At 43.7% G+C, this 13,761-nt stretch overlaps 1 protein-coding gene across 2 annotated transcripts in view; it reads right to left on the bottom strand.

Moving 5' to 3' along the window:
* Positions 1-12,134, bottom strand: part of ST3GAL5 (ST3 beta-galactoside alpha-2,3-sialyltransferase 5) — a 161,042-nt gene extending 148,908 nt beyond the window's left edge. For both annotated transcript variants that reach the window (XM_068275476.1, XM_068275485.1), the window contains exon 1: positions 11,089-12,134. The gene's annotated coding sequence lies outside the window, so the exon portion shown is untranslated. The remainder of the gene's footprint in view (positions 1-11,088) is intronic.
* Between the last annotated feature and the right edge of the window lie 1,627 nt (positions 12,135-13,761).

Below are 13,761 nucleotides of genomic sequence, written 5' to 3'. Positions count from 1 at the left end.
CATAGACCCTGAATAAGCATGCAGATCAGATATCTATGACAAATCTGACAAGATTAGCTGCATGCTTGTTTCAGGTGTGTGATCCAGACCCTACTGATCAGACAGATCAGCAGGACTACCAGGCAACTGATATTATTTAACAGGAATTAAATATAGCAGCCCCCATAGGTGTCACACCTCAGGTTCCTTTTAAAGAAGAACTGTAGTAAAAATTACAATATCCATTTATAAATGGTTTAGTCAGTGTTTGCCCATTGTATAATCTTTAGTAGGATCAAGTAAAGCTCTGTGGAATGTTCGTTTGAGAATTCTGCCATGCAGCCTTATTGTACGCCTACCGGAAGAGCTGGTTCAGACGGACGGGTGGCTGCCTGCGTCCATCCACGCCTCTGTGCGCCTGGATCCATTGTGTCCTGCATGGTGATGAATGGTAGCATTCATCTCAATGCATTTCCCCTCGATTGCCGGCGATTTTGAGCGTTGCAGTCTAACAAATGTTCCCAAGACGTTCCATGTAGCTTCTAGAGTCATTTGCATTAGCGGTTCCATATTCTCCAAGGGGCTCTAAGCGCAATAGGAACAGATAGCAAGTGCTTTTCTGCAAGGTTGCAAAAAAACATTTAGCATCAGTTAAAGGGGCACTATGGCGAAAAAAATATAAAATTTAAAATATGTGCAAACAGACAAATAAAAAGTATGTTTTTTCCAGAGTAAAATGAGCCAGAAATTACTTTTCTCCTATGTTGCTGTCAAAGTAGGTAGTAGAAATCTGACAGTAGTGACAGGTTTTGGACTAGTCCATGTCTTCATGGGGGATTTTCAGCAAGGCTTTTATTCTTTATAAAGATATTCCCTAAAAAGGATTTAAACAATGATGTTGGCCAGCTTCCCTGCTCGCTACAGTTTTTTGGCAGTTGGGCAGAGCAACTACCATTCACTAAGTGCTTTTGAAAAAATAAAAAGTCTGAGAATCCCCCATGAAGAGAGGGACTAGTCCAAAACCTGTTGCTTCTGTCAGATCTCTACTAAATACTGTAACAGCTACATAGAAGAAAAGTAATTTATGGCTCATTTTACTCTGTAAAAAATGTACTTCTGATTTGTATATGCCTGCACATAATTTAAATGTTACAATTTTCCGCCATAGTACCCCTTTAAATGAGACACCAACAATGTGAGCTAGCCCTTAGTGCACATAAATCTGCACGTTTCCGGTCACTTAAAGAGACACTGAAGCGAAAAAAAAATGATGATATTATGATTTGTATGTGTAGCACAGCTAAGAAATAAAACATTAAGATCAGATACACCAGTGTAATTGTTTCCAGTACAGGAAGAGTTGAGAAACTCCAGTTGTTATCTCTATGCAAACAAGCCATTAAGCTCTCCGACTAATGCTGGGAATACACGGTACGTTTTTGCGTTCGTTTTTGCCGTCGTTTTCGCTTTCGATCGATTCTACTCTCGATTCACTGCTCGATTCCCCTCTCGATTCCTTATCTTTTCTTATCAATTACATTCACTTGAATGAGGAGAATCGAAACGAAAGTAGAATCGACCAGATCCAACAGGTTGGAATTTATCTATCGAACCCATCTATCTAAAGTAAAAACTTAACGTGTATTCCCAGCATTAGTTAGTCTTGGAGAGGGCTGTTATCTGACTTTTATTATCTCAACTGTTCCTGGACTATTTACTTTTCCTCTGCCAGAGGAGAGGTCATTACTTCACAGACTGCTCTGAAAGACTCATTTTGAATGCTGAGTGTTGTGTAATCTGCACATAATATAGAATGATGCAATGTTAGAAAAAACACTATATACCTGAAAATAAAAGTATGAGAATATTTTCTTTGCTGCTAATCTTCTACTAATTATTCATAGTACACAACCAATTCACTATATCATATTTTTTTTTCCGCTTCAGTGTCTCTTTAACCACGTAACAGTGAGAAACAGTTGGAGGCCTGGAACCCACTACAAAGTGCTATCGCTAATCACAATCGCTAGCGTTTTTAATGAGCGTTTTGTAAGCGATTTCATGAGCGTTTTCCGGCGATTTTGGTAGCTATTTTAAGGGCCCGTTCACACTTAAAACCGCAGAACGCCGGCGATTACCGCCGGCGTTCTGCGGGAGTGATTTTCCCGCGATCAGCGCGGAAAAATCACTGGACACTGCGGCGGGTTTGGAGCGATCGCGATTAGCGTGCTATGCACGCTAATCACGATCGCAAATCGCGGAACGCTCGTCGCCGGCAAACCGCTGCGTGCAGCGCGGTTGCGGTTATCGCTAACCGCAACCGCGGCAGTGAGAACACTGCCACTCGCTACATTGTGTAGCGGTTCTTGCAGAACCACTAGCGGTTTGCCGTGAGCGGGAATCGTGCGATTCCCGCTCAGGTGTGAATGGGCCCTAAAAAGTGTAAGCTTTTTGCCAGCGGTTGTGTAGCGATTTCCAATTAGCGATTTTAATTCTGATTGGTCCTTTCAATTAATTTTCATTTTTTTTTTTAGTTTGCAGTAATTTAACAATGCTAGCAAATCGCTGTGTGTAGGTTTCGACGAGCGATTACGCCAGCGTTTATATACTTTACATTGCAGAAATGCTAACGCTCAAAAATGCTGCATGTCCTGCGTTTGCAATTTTGCTGGTTTTGTTTCGCATTCTATGGCATATGGGTACGAGTGTTGTTCTAAGGCTATTTTTTTTAACTCACTGTGCTGTAAGTTTACATTTGTATTTTTCTCATGACTATTAACGATTGTACTTTCATATTCTTTTGCACTGACTGTTGTACAGACTTTTATCTGCAACTTTTCAAACAAACAGATTTTGTGTTGATCAAAAAACAAAAAAAAAAAAAAAAAAAAAAAAACTATTCTCAGTTCTAGGACCAGTACCACAGGTTTAACCACTTGATGACCCAGCCTTTACCCCCCCCCCCCCTTAAGGACCAGCACTGTTTTAGCTGATCTGTGCTGGATGGGCTCTGCAGCCCCCAGCACAGATCAAACACCAGGCAGAGCGACCAGATCGCCCCCCCTTTTTCCCCTCTAGGGGGATGATGTGCTTGGGGGAGGTCTGATCGCTCCTGCCTCCCTGGGTGTTGCGGGGGGGGGGGGGGGGCACCTCAAAGCCCCCCTCCGCGGCGAAATTCCCCCCCTCCCTCTCCTCCCTCCCTTCCCCGGAGATCCGAGGATGCACAGGAACACATCTGTCCTGTGCAGCCTCTAACAGGCTCCTGCCTGTCATGTGACAGCGATCCCCGGCCGCTGATTGGCCGGGGATCGCTGATCTGGTACAACGCTGCTACTGTTAGCAGCGTTGTACAAATGTAAACAAAGCGGATTATTTCCACTTGTGTTTACATTTAGCCTGCCAGCCTCGATCAGCGGCCCGCAGGCTATTCACGGAGCCCCCCGCCGTGAATTGACAGGAAGCAGCCGCTCGCGCGAGCGGCTGCTTCCTGATTAATTAGCCTGCAGCCGGCAATGCAGAACTGCGTCGCTGGTCCTGCAGCTGCCACTTTGCCGAAGCACGTTATGAGTGCGTGGTCGGCAAGTGGTTAAAACTCACCTGGCTAATGAAATAAATTCAAATGGTTATTACATTTGGGCTTAGTGTTTACACAAACAATAATACAGTGTTGCTATACTCTGTATAGATTCCCTGTAGACCTGTTGTGAAATCAGCGTTGTCTAACGTCTGCAAATCCGATACATGTATTACATGAAGAATGTGAGAAGATTTCTAGCCTTTCCTTTGCATGATGCCAAAGATTCGCCACTTTTACCACTTCCATGTAGTATGAGAACCTACTAGTGGTCTTGATTCACTAAGCATTATGTGGAAATGCAGAAAACCACTGATTTTACCAAATGTTTTTGTAAAATGTCAATTCACTAAGGCTCTGTTACAGCATAGAAAACTGAAACAAACTAAGAGCCCTTTTCCAATAGCAATTGCGTTTGCACTAAACGCTGGCAAATGCGATTCAGCAAAAACCTTTTTTTTTCCGGCGACTGAGATTTTGCTATGCACTGCATAGCAAAATGGCGGCAATAATCGCTCTGCATCACGCTTTTGTACAAATCGAATCGCGGTAGTGGAAGTTACCTACCGTGATTCCTATGTTATTTAGCAAACCCAAACGATTTTTAAAAATTGCTAGCGATCTGCGATTTACCAATCGCAATCGCTCTAGTGGAAAAGGGCCCTTAGGCCTGGAACCCACTGAAAACAGCAAACGCGAAACGCTACCGCTAGAGGTTTGTCTGAGCGGTGTGCAAGCGGATTCATGCGCGTTTGCAGTCGCGTTTTGCAACATTGTATTTTTTTGCTCAGCGGTTGCGTAGCATTTTGCGTTTTTATCCTGATTGGTCCTGTAAATAATTTTTCATTTTGTTACAGTGTGCTGAACCGCAAAACGCTAGCAAAATCGCTCAGTTTAGGTTTTGCTGAGCGTTTCCGCTAGCGTTTCAATACTTTACTTTGAAGCACTAACGCTCCCAAAATGCTGCACGTCCTGCGTTTGCGTTTCTGGGAAACGCAAACGCTCCTGTGGAAGTTGCCCCATCCATTAACATTGGCCCAGCGTTTTGGCAAAGTGCTAGCGTATCGCAACGCTGCCAAAAGCGCTCCTGTGGGTTCCAGCCCTTAGGCCAGAAACCCACTGGGAGCGCTTTGTAAGCGTGAGTGATTTGAAAAAGCTCTTGGTAATGCAATGCTATGGGGGATTTTTATAAAATCACATCACTCAAGTGGGAGCACACCCATAGCATTACATTAGCTAGAGCTTTTCAAATCACAAAGCGCTCAGAAAAGCTCTCCTAGTGGGTTTCTAGCCTCAGGGTTGGAGCACACCAGAGCGGTTCTGAAGCGTTTTTTAAAACTCTTTCAGGGGGAAAACCGCTTGGCTAGTGAAAGTGAATGGGATGGTGCACAACAGAGCGGTTCGTTTTATCCACAAATGCAAACTCAGGGGCTGCAGCATTTTTTAGATTTCTGAGGCGTTTCTGCCTCAATGTTAAAGTATAGGAAAAGCTAATATCGCTCTGAAAAACGCTACATCAGAGCCGGTTTCCAGGCGTTTTTGTTACAGAAGCTGTTCAGTAACAGCTTTTACTGTAACAATATTTGTAATCTGCTCATGTTTAGAAAAGATTTCTAAACATGCCTAGAATCGCTCTGAAATCGGCTTCAAAAACCGCAGATCTGCTAGAGGTTTTTGGTGTGCACTGGGCCTCGCACTTGAAACCAACAAATGAGGAAAAAAAAACTTCATAAAATGTCAATTCAAGTGAGATGTTCGGTATTTATCTCCAGCCTGGTGTTGTTGGTACCAAACAGCCATTCAAAACGTTATAGAAGGGAAGAAACAGAGCAGAGAAAAAGACTATTCTGGAAAAATCAGAAAGTTAATAAAAACATATTTACTTAATTTCACAACATTAATATGTAATACTCTAATTAAAAGTGGTTAATAAGATGCTGATGATTTTGAGCTGATACAAATTGTATGTTAATTGTATGGATCTTGGACTTCCACTTGTCAGTAAAATGGGAAAAATAATATCTGTTTCACATATTTCTTCCATTTTCCCTGCAAAGCAATAATCCATCAAATACCAGATGAAATATCACGATTCCTTTTCTATTGGCAGTGACAAGCTTGGAAGAATAACAGAGAAGCAAATCCTTTTCCATCAACATCATAAGCAGCAAGGTGAGGTAGTGGTTAGCACTCTCAGTGCTGGACCCCAGTTTGAATCCCAGCCAGGGCACTATCTAAACTGAGTTTATATGTTCTCCTCATGCCTGCATGGGTTTCCTCCAAAAATATACAGATAAGTTAACCCCCCTGGCGGTATGAAAAATTCCGCCAGGGGGCAGCGCAGCAGTTTTTTTTATTATTTTTTTTTTTTAATCATGTAGCGAGCCCAGGGCTCGCTACATGATAGCCGCTGCTCAGCGGCATCCCCCCGCCCGCTTCGATCGCCTTCGGCGATCTCCGATCAGGAAATCCCGTTCAAAGAAAGGGATTTCCTGGAGGGCTTCCCCCGTCGCCATGGCGACGGGGCGAGATGACATCACCGACGTCGGGACGTCATTGGGAGTCCCGATCCACCCCTCGGCGCTGCCTGGCACTGATTGGCCAGGCAGCGCATGGGGTCTGGGGGGGGGGGCCGCGCGCCGCAACGGATAGCGGCGATCGGGCGCGGGCTGGCGGCGATCAGTGTGCTGGCGCAGCTAGCAAAGTGCTAGCTGCATCCAGCAAAAAAAAAAAAAAAATTATGTAAATCGGCCCAGCAGGGCCTGAGCGGCACCCTCCGGCGGCTTACCCCGTGTCACACACGGGGTTACCGCTAAGGAGGTTAATTAGCTTCCTTCTAAATTGGCTCTAGACTACACCGCATAAACTACACGATATATACATAGACATATGACTATGCAGTGTTCTCCCCAGAATTTTTTCCAGCCGGGTGGCATGAAAAAGTAGCAGGGTGGGGAGCAACCGTCAGGAACGGCACAATTCTGATTACAGCATTGGAGGATGAGGACGTGAGCCGATGACAGCTGAGTGCTCGTCAAAATTAGCTGGGTGGAGCACCCGGCCAAAAGAGCCTGGGAAGAACACTGACTATGGTAGGGATTAGATTGTGAGCCCCTCTGAAGGAAAGTTAGTGACAAGACAATATACTCTGTACAGCACAGCAAAAGATGCCGGCGCAATAGAAATACTAAATAATCAAAATATTCTTCCTAGGCAACAGTAGTTCTCTGGTTTGTTCCCAAGAGCAGAGACTGTATTCATACAGGATGTCATCTCTACTAAAAGCTCAGCAATTTTAAAAATCTTGCTTGTTGCATTCTTCCAATGAACATGGGAAATACATCAGAATGCTAAAAGTAAAGTCAAAGGTACTATAAACTGAGGAGTTGAAGATTTTATGCCCACAACACTGGATTTTAGTCCCATTTTATATGTGGATGTGTTACCTCCAAGGTATACAATACACCCTGATCGTAAAACTAAACTACCTTATTTGCTGTTTACAATTTTAAGATACAAAACTCTTCCCCAGTGCTTTCAATTTTCAGTTCACGTAAATCTGTTTCCACTACTTATCACCACCCTACAGCTCTTATCCGCACTTCTGCACATTTGAAAATCAAGAGGAGTGCAGATTAAAGGAGCATATTTTTGAGAGTCAAAAACAATTATTCGTGATTGCTTTGGCCTTTTGGTGTCTGTTCAGGCATCCCTAAATGCATCTGCTAATCAAAAACAGGCGGCAAGCAGGTAACCATGGAATGTTTAGAACAACTGCTTTTTCTTCTGGTGTTGTGGGAGATTCCAACAGCTGCTCCTCCAACCACCCCCTCTTTGACAGGATATGCCCAACAACCAAGCCAAATGGTCATGAATCAATGACTTGCTACTCTACAGATGTTAATACTATTAATTTTCTGACCTGTTTCTGAATGTGTCTTCTTTGCATTGACCCAAATGCTTGGGGTTTACAATTTGATTGCTGTGCAAACTTTTGATACTCCAGTGAAAACTTTTTGAAACTCTCTGTCAATGACTGCCGGATAGGGACTAAAACATTCACAATAGATCATTTCAGGCATGGACAGTATAAGGTCTGGACAGAGAGTCACTTCTTATTGTAAACAATCAGCCACATGCCGGTAGTTATCAACCCTTTTTGTTTTTAACCTTTTCCAAAGAAAAGCTCATGTCTGTACAGCGCACACTGAGGCCTTTCCACAGGCGAATGAACTGCCACAAGTGCCATTCCTCTGCAACTACATGCAGCCGAATGGCAGCATTTGGTAATTCCATGTGTCACGTTGATACGCGGCAGTGTCACTCAGTGGTTTCAAAAAGTTGCGTGTTCTTGCCTTGCAGCGCAGGGTCCTCAGTTCAAACCCCAGACAGGGCACTATCTGCACGGAGTTTTATTTGTTCTCCCTGTGTCTGCGTGGGTTTCCTCCGGTTTCCTCCCACATGCCAAAAACATCCAGATAAGTTAACCATTTCAGCCCGTGGGGATTTTTCACCTTATGCATCGGAGCAATTTTCACCTCCCATTCATTCGCTAATAACTTTATCACTACTTATCACAATTTATTGATCTATATCTTGTTTTTTCCGCCACTAATTAGACTTTCTGTGGGTGGTACATTTTGCTAAGAGCCACTTTACCGTAAATGCATTTTAACAGGATTAATAAGAAAAAAAAATGGAATTCATTCTCTCTCAGTTTTCGGCCATTATAGCTTTAAAATAATCCATGCTACCATAATTAAAATTTATGTATTTTATTTGCCCGTATGTCTCGGTTATTATACCATTTAAATTCTGTCCCTATCATAATGTATGGCGCCAATATTTTATTTGGAAATAAAGGTGCATTGTTTCCGTTTTGCGCCCATCACTATTTACAAGCTTATAATTTAAAAAATATTTGTAGTATACCCCCTTCAAAAGCATATTTAAAAAGTTCAGAGCCTTAGGTAACTATGTCTTTTTTTTTTTTTTTTATTGTAATTTTTTTTTCCATTAAAAATTTTATTTGGGAAATATTTTGGTGTGGGACATAAATAGCTAATTTTTAATGTTAGTATGTGTGTAAATTGTAATATAAAAAATGTGTAGATCTAGTTTTACTATTTGGCCACAAGATGGCCACCTTCGTTTTTGGTTTCCCTCCTTGTACTTCTCGCTAAGCGGAAGTACAAGGGGGATGCGGAAAGTCTTCCGGGCAGAAGAACTGAAGCCTCACGGGTGAGCGCTTCAGTTTTTCTGCTGAGGACACGGATCGGTGATCGGGAACCATGTTCCCTTTCACTGATCCCAGGGCTACCGGGGGACACCATGGGGAGGCGGGGGCGCACCCACGATCGCGGGCGGGAGCGCGCCACCGCATCAGAGCAGCCGCCCGGACGTGAGCTTCACGTCCGGGCGGCAGAAATGGTTAATTATCCCTAGACTACGATACATACACTACACGATACATACAAAGACCTATGACTATGGTAAGGATTAGATTGTGAGCCCCTCTGAGGGACAGATAATCAACAAGACAATATATTCTGTACAGCGCTGAGGAAGATGTTGGTGCTATATAAAAATAATAATAATAATGTTGTGTCTGAGGACGGCAATCGCTGACTCAACCCCATGGGAGGGGGAATACCTGTCCACCGCCGGTGCCAAGTGCTAGCAAGTACCTGGCCAGTGAACCGGAGCAGCTGCTAGTGGAAACAAGGCTTTAGAAACATGTTGCCTGAAATGATCACTAATAATAATTATGGGCAATTATTACTGAGTCTCTACACAGAACCTTGGTTGAATTTCTTTTCTTAAAGCGAACTTGAAGTGGAAGGGATATGGTGGCTGCCATATCTATTTCCTTTTAAACAATACCAATTACCTGGCAGCCCTGCTGATCTATTTGGATGCAGTAGTGTCTGAATCACACCAGAAACAAGCATGCAGCCAATCTCGTCAGATCTGACAATAATGTCAGAAACACCTGATCTGCTGCATGCTTGTTCAGGGTCTATGGCTAAAAGGATTAGAGGCAGAGGATCAGCACAATAGCCAGTCAACTGGCATTAAAGGAAAAAAATATGGCAGCCTCCATAGCCCTCTCACTTCCATTGTCCTTTAAGTGCATGAGGAGTTTTTCTAACATTGTACTTTAGTTCCTTGCCTTTGGACTCCGCACTAATCTCTTATGTATAGAACATAGCCTATAAACGCACACCGTATTCAAGATGTGCAGCGACAAGCAAACAGAACAGCACTAGTATTACACTGCGATCTTGAGTTTCTCTCTTTCCAGTGTCAGGCTGGCCCTTGGCCGATTCCTCACAAACACAAATAAAATTAATGCCCGTTTTGTCCCTCTGCTTCCGACGAGACTCTTTAGCAATTCCAAACAATATTTAATTTTCCCTCATCCTATCTCATAAAAGTTTACGAGTGTGTTACAGCAGCCTTTCAAGACACAGTATGGATCAAATACTATCTTGCTTCTTTACAGGACAGCTGAAGTGAGAAGAATATTATTTATTATATATTATTTCCTTCTAAACAATACCAGTTGCCTGGCAGCTTTGCTGATCTATCTGGCTGCAGTATTGCCTGAATCACACCAGAAACAAGCATGCAGCTAATCGGGCAGCACGGTGGCGTAGGGGTTAGCTCTCTCGCCTTGCAGCGCTGGGTCCCTGGTTCGAATCCCAGCCAGGGCACTATCTGCAAAGAGTTTGTATGTTCTCTCCGTGTCTGCGTGGGTTTCCTCCGGGCACTCCGGTTTCCTCCCACATTCCAAAAACATACAGATAAGTTAAGTGGCTCCCCCTAAAAATTGGCCCTAGACTACAGTACTTACACTACATAATAGACATATGGCAATGGTAGGGATTAGATTGTGAGCTCCTTTGAGGGACAGATAGTGACAAGATATATATATATACACTGTACAGCGCTGCGTAATATGTCGGCGCTATATAAATACTAAATAATAATAATAATCTTGCCAGATCTGACAATAATGTCAGAAACCTCTGATCTGCTGCATGCTTGTTCAGGGTCTATGGCTAAATGTGTTAGAGGCAGAGGATCGTCAGGATAGCCAGGCAACTGGAATTGGACAGGAAATAAATATATGTCAGCCTCCATATACCTCTCCCTTTAGCTGTCCTTTAAATGTGCCAGCTTTCCTTACTCCTGAGGATTTTTCATTGCCGACAAATATCTTATGACTGGTGATCAATACCCCGTGAAAAGCTGTGTTACTTGCTAAACCTCTCAACCTTCATGGGCATATTCCCAGATCTCAAATCGATTCAATGACATTAATTTGTTGCACTTCACAAAATTATCACCTCTTTTGCAGAATGCTAAATTGCAAGCGTGGTCCTATTACCACCAACATGACAAAAGACGGAGCTAAAGAGAGATAGCAGACAACCTACAACAACATAAAAGTGGGACAAACTGCCCAGTGTTGAGACAAGGGCATTCTGCACAGGGCATTCTGCACTTCACATCACACGTCTGAAACTTACATGTGCTGTGGAAAACTTGCAGGTTTAATCCAGGGGACTTCACATCCAAGTAGAACTGACACAGTCCAATAGGTCACAGCGCTGGTTAACAAAGACAAGAGGTAGTAGAGTCAGGGGAAGGCACATTGCTATCCAGAGAGGCATCATTGTTCTGAGCCCGCAGGAAACATATTGATGCTGTCCTAGCAGGAGTACAAGCTTGGCTGAGGAGGTGGGGTCACATGAATGAAAGCTATAGGAGGGGGGTGTGGGGCAGGAGGCAGGACAGAGCAGCCGTGCTACAGTAGAAAAGTTCTTGCAGAGCTATAGGAGGGACCAGTGCTGGATATGGTCAGTCCTCCAGAAAGCAGAGGTCTGGTGATGCCAGCCTACAGGAGTGTCTGAGTGGTAATGGCAAGGCAGAAGAATGCTAATACTTTCACAGCATTGTGTGGGCTGGACACATCAGACAAGGCTGCCGTAAGCTCTATGCAGCAATATTAATAGCTTGTCACCAACTCCAGTGCATGCACAGCGCAGGTGAAGTTAGGATTTGCTGTACTGTATTTTGTCTGCTGAGTCTGGTAGAATCCTTACAGAAAAGTTGGCAATGCTAGATGAAGTACTGCTACAATGTGAAACTTCCCATTTACCTGTACACACCAGGAAAGAACAGGGTGTCCAAAGAGAGCTTGCCAGGACAGGACTAAGTACTTCCTGCGTATCAGTGTCCTACAGTCAGGGAAATAAGGTACCCGACACCATAGCATCATTCCTGAAGGAAGTACAGTGCATCTATAAAGTAGTCCCTTTCTATAGTGCTCGGACTGGACTAGACAGACCACAGTGTCAAAATAATGTGGTCATTTATAAACAAAAAAAAAAGTTTGTAGATATCCTGAACAGTGTGTCATCAGACAGGGAAAATCCAATGTGTGGCATCACAAAAGTCTTGATGGAGAGGTCAGTGCTGTCTCACAGAAGTCATGATTGTTACAAAACGAAAATATTGCTCAAATGTGAATTGATTCAAAATAGGGTCATCACAGTAGCATAAGTAGATGCAGAATTGAAGGGGGGGGGGGGGGGGGTTATGAAAAGGTGGGCAAATTTAGTATTGCACAATTTTCTTGTCACATCAGAGTGTATACAGCATTGGGGGTTGCAGTATGTATAGCTATAGACTGGAAATGTCACTGTAATGTGAAATTATGTAGGTGTACAGAAGTGTATGTAGAAAGGGGTGGTCACATTTGCATGTATAAATATAGAATGGAAAAGTCAGAGTAGACTGAATAAAGGCAGTATGAGGTTGTTACATTAAGGATAAATGCAGAATTGGGGTGTCGCTCACTGTATAAATGCAATGTGATGGTGTTACAGAGGATAATGCAGAATGGGGGTGTCACATTAGGATAAATGCAGAATGGGGGTGTCACATTAGGGTAAAATGCAGAATGGGGGTGTCACATTAGGGATTAATGTAGAATGGGGGTGTCACATTAGGGATTAATGTAGAATGGGGGTGTCACATTAGGGGACAAATGCAGGATGGGGATGTCACATTAGAGAAAAATGGCAGAATGCGGATGTCACGTTAGGGTACAATGCAGAATGGGGGTGTCACATTAGGGATTAATGTAGAATGGGGGTGTCACATTAGGTGACAAATGCAGGATGGGGATGTCACATTAGAGATAAATGGCAGAATGGGGATGTCACATTAGGGTACAATGCAGAATGGGGGTGTCATATTAGGGGATAAATGCAGAATGGTAGTGCCACTTTAAGGGATAATGCAGAATGGGGGTGCCACATTAAGGGATAATGCAGAATGCAGTGACACCATAGTGTGTGTGCATACAGAATAGGGTGTCACATTAATGTGCATGTAGAATGCAGTGACACCATAGTGTGTGTCTACAGAATAGGGTGGCACATTACTGTGTATGTAGAATGCAGTGACACCATAGTGTGTGTCTACAGAATAGGGTGTCACATTAGTGAGCATGTAGAATGCAGTGACAGTGTCACTGTGACACCTTAGTGTGTGCATACAGAATAGGGTAGCACATTACTGTGTATGTAGAATGCAGTGACACCATAGGGCGTGTATACAGAATAGGGTGTCACAGTAGTCCTCTGAAGGTGTCCTCTGTAAAGGGCTCAGCACAGACTCAGGATTGAGGCAGCCCCAGCACACAGAGGAGCCTGTAGCAGTGAGGATGCTTATTATAGAATGACTGGAACTATGTATAGCAGTACCAGGGAGGTGACACAGCAATTAATACAAGGGTAGGGGGTTCAAACTAGAAAATATCCATAAGTCGGTCACATAAGTCACCTATTTGATCACTGCAAACATATATATTACAGTACTGTATGTAAATTAGAATATAAAGCAGTATATATTGTATGTATGTGTGGGGGGATTACATTATATAAGTTGGGTCACAGTAGGAGTGTGTAAGGGAAGAAAGGGGGTGCAAAATGAGGGAGGGGGGCTGCACTGTGTGTGGGGGATGAAGGAGCTGCAGTGTGTGCGGACTGCGGAGGGGGGGGGGGGGCATCACAGTGTGGGAAGGGGAAGCACAGTTTGGGAAGGGGGGTGCAGTGTGTGTGTGTGTGGGGGGGGGGGTGAAGGGGCTGCACAGTGTGGGAAGGGGGTGTACAGTGTATGGGGGGGGAAGCGTG

This window comes from Hyperolius riggenbachi, chromosome 1, assembly GCF_040937935.1.
Source record: "Hyperolius riggenbachi isolate aHypRig1 chromosome 1, aHypRig1.pri, whole genome shotgun sequence".
NCBI classification, from domain to species: domain Eukaryota; kingdom Metazoa; phylum Chordata; class Amphibia; order Anura; family Hyperoliidae; genus Hyperolius; species Hyperolius riggenbachi.
The sequence above is the reverse complement of the archived record's forward strand: the minus strand, read 5'-3'. Positions and strand labels throughout refer to the sequence as shown.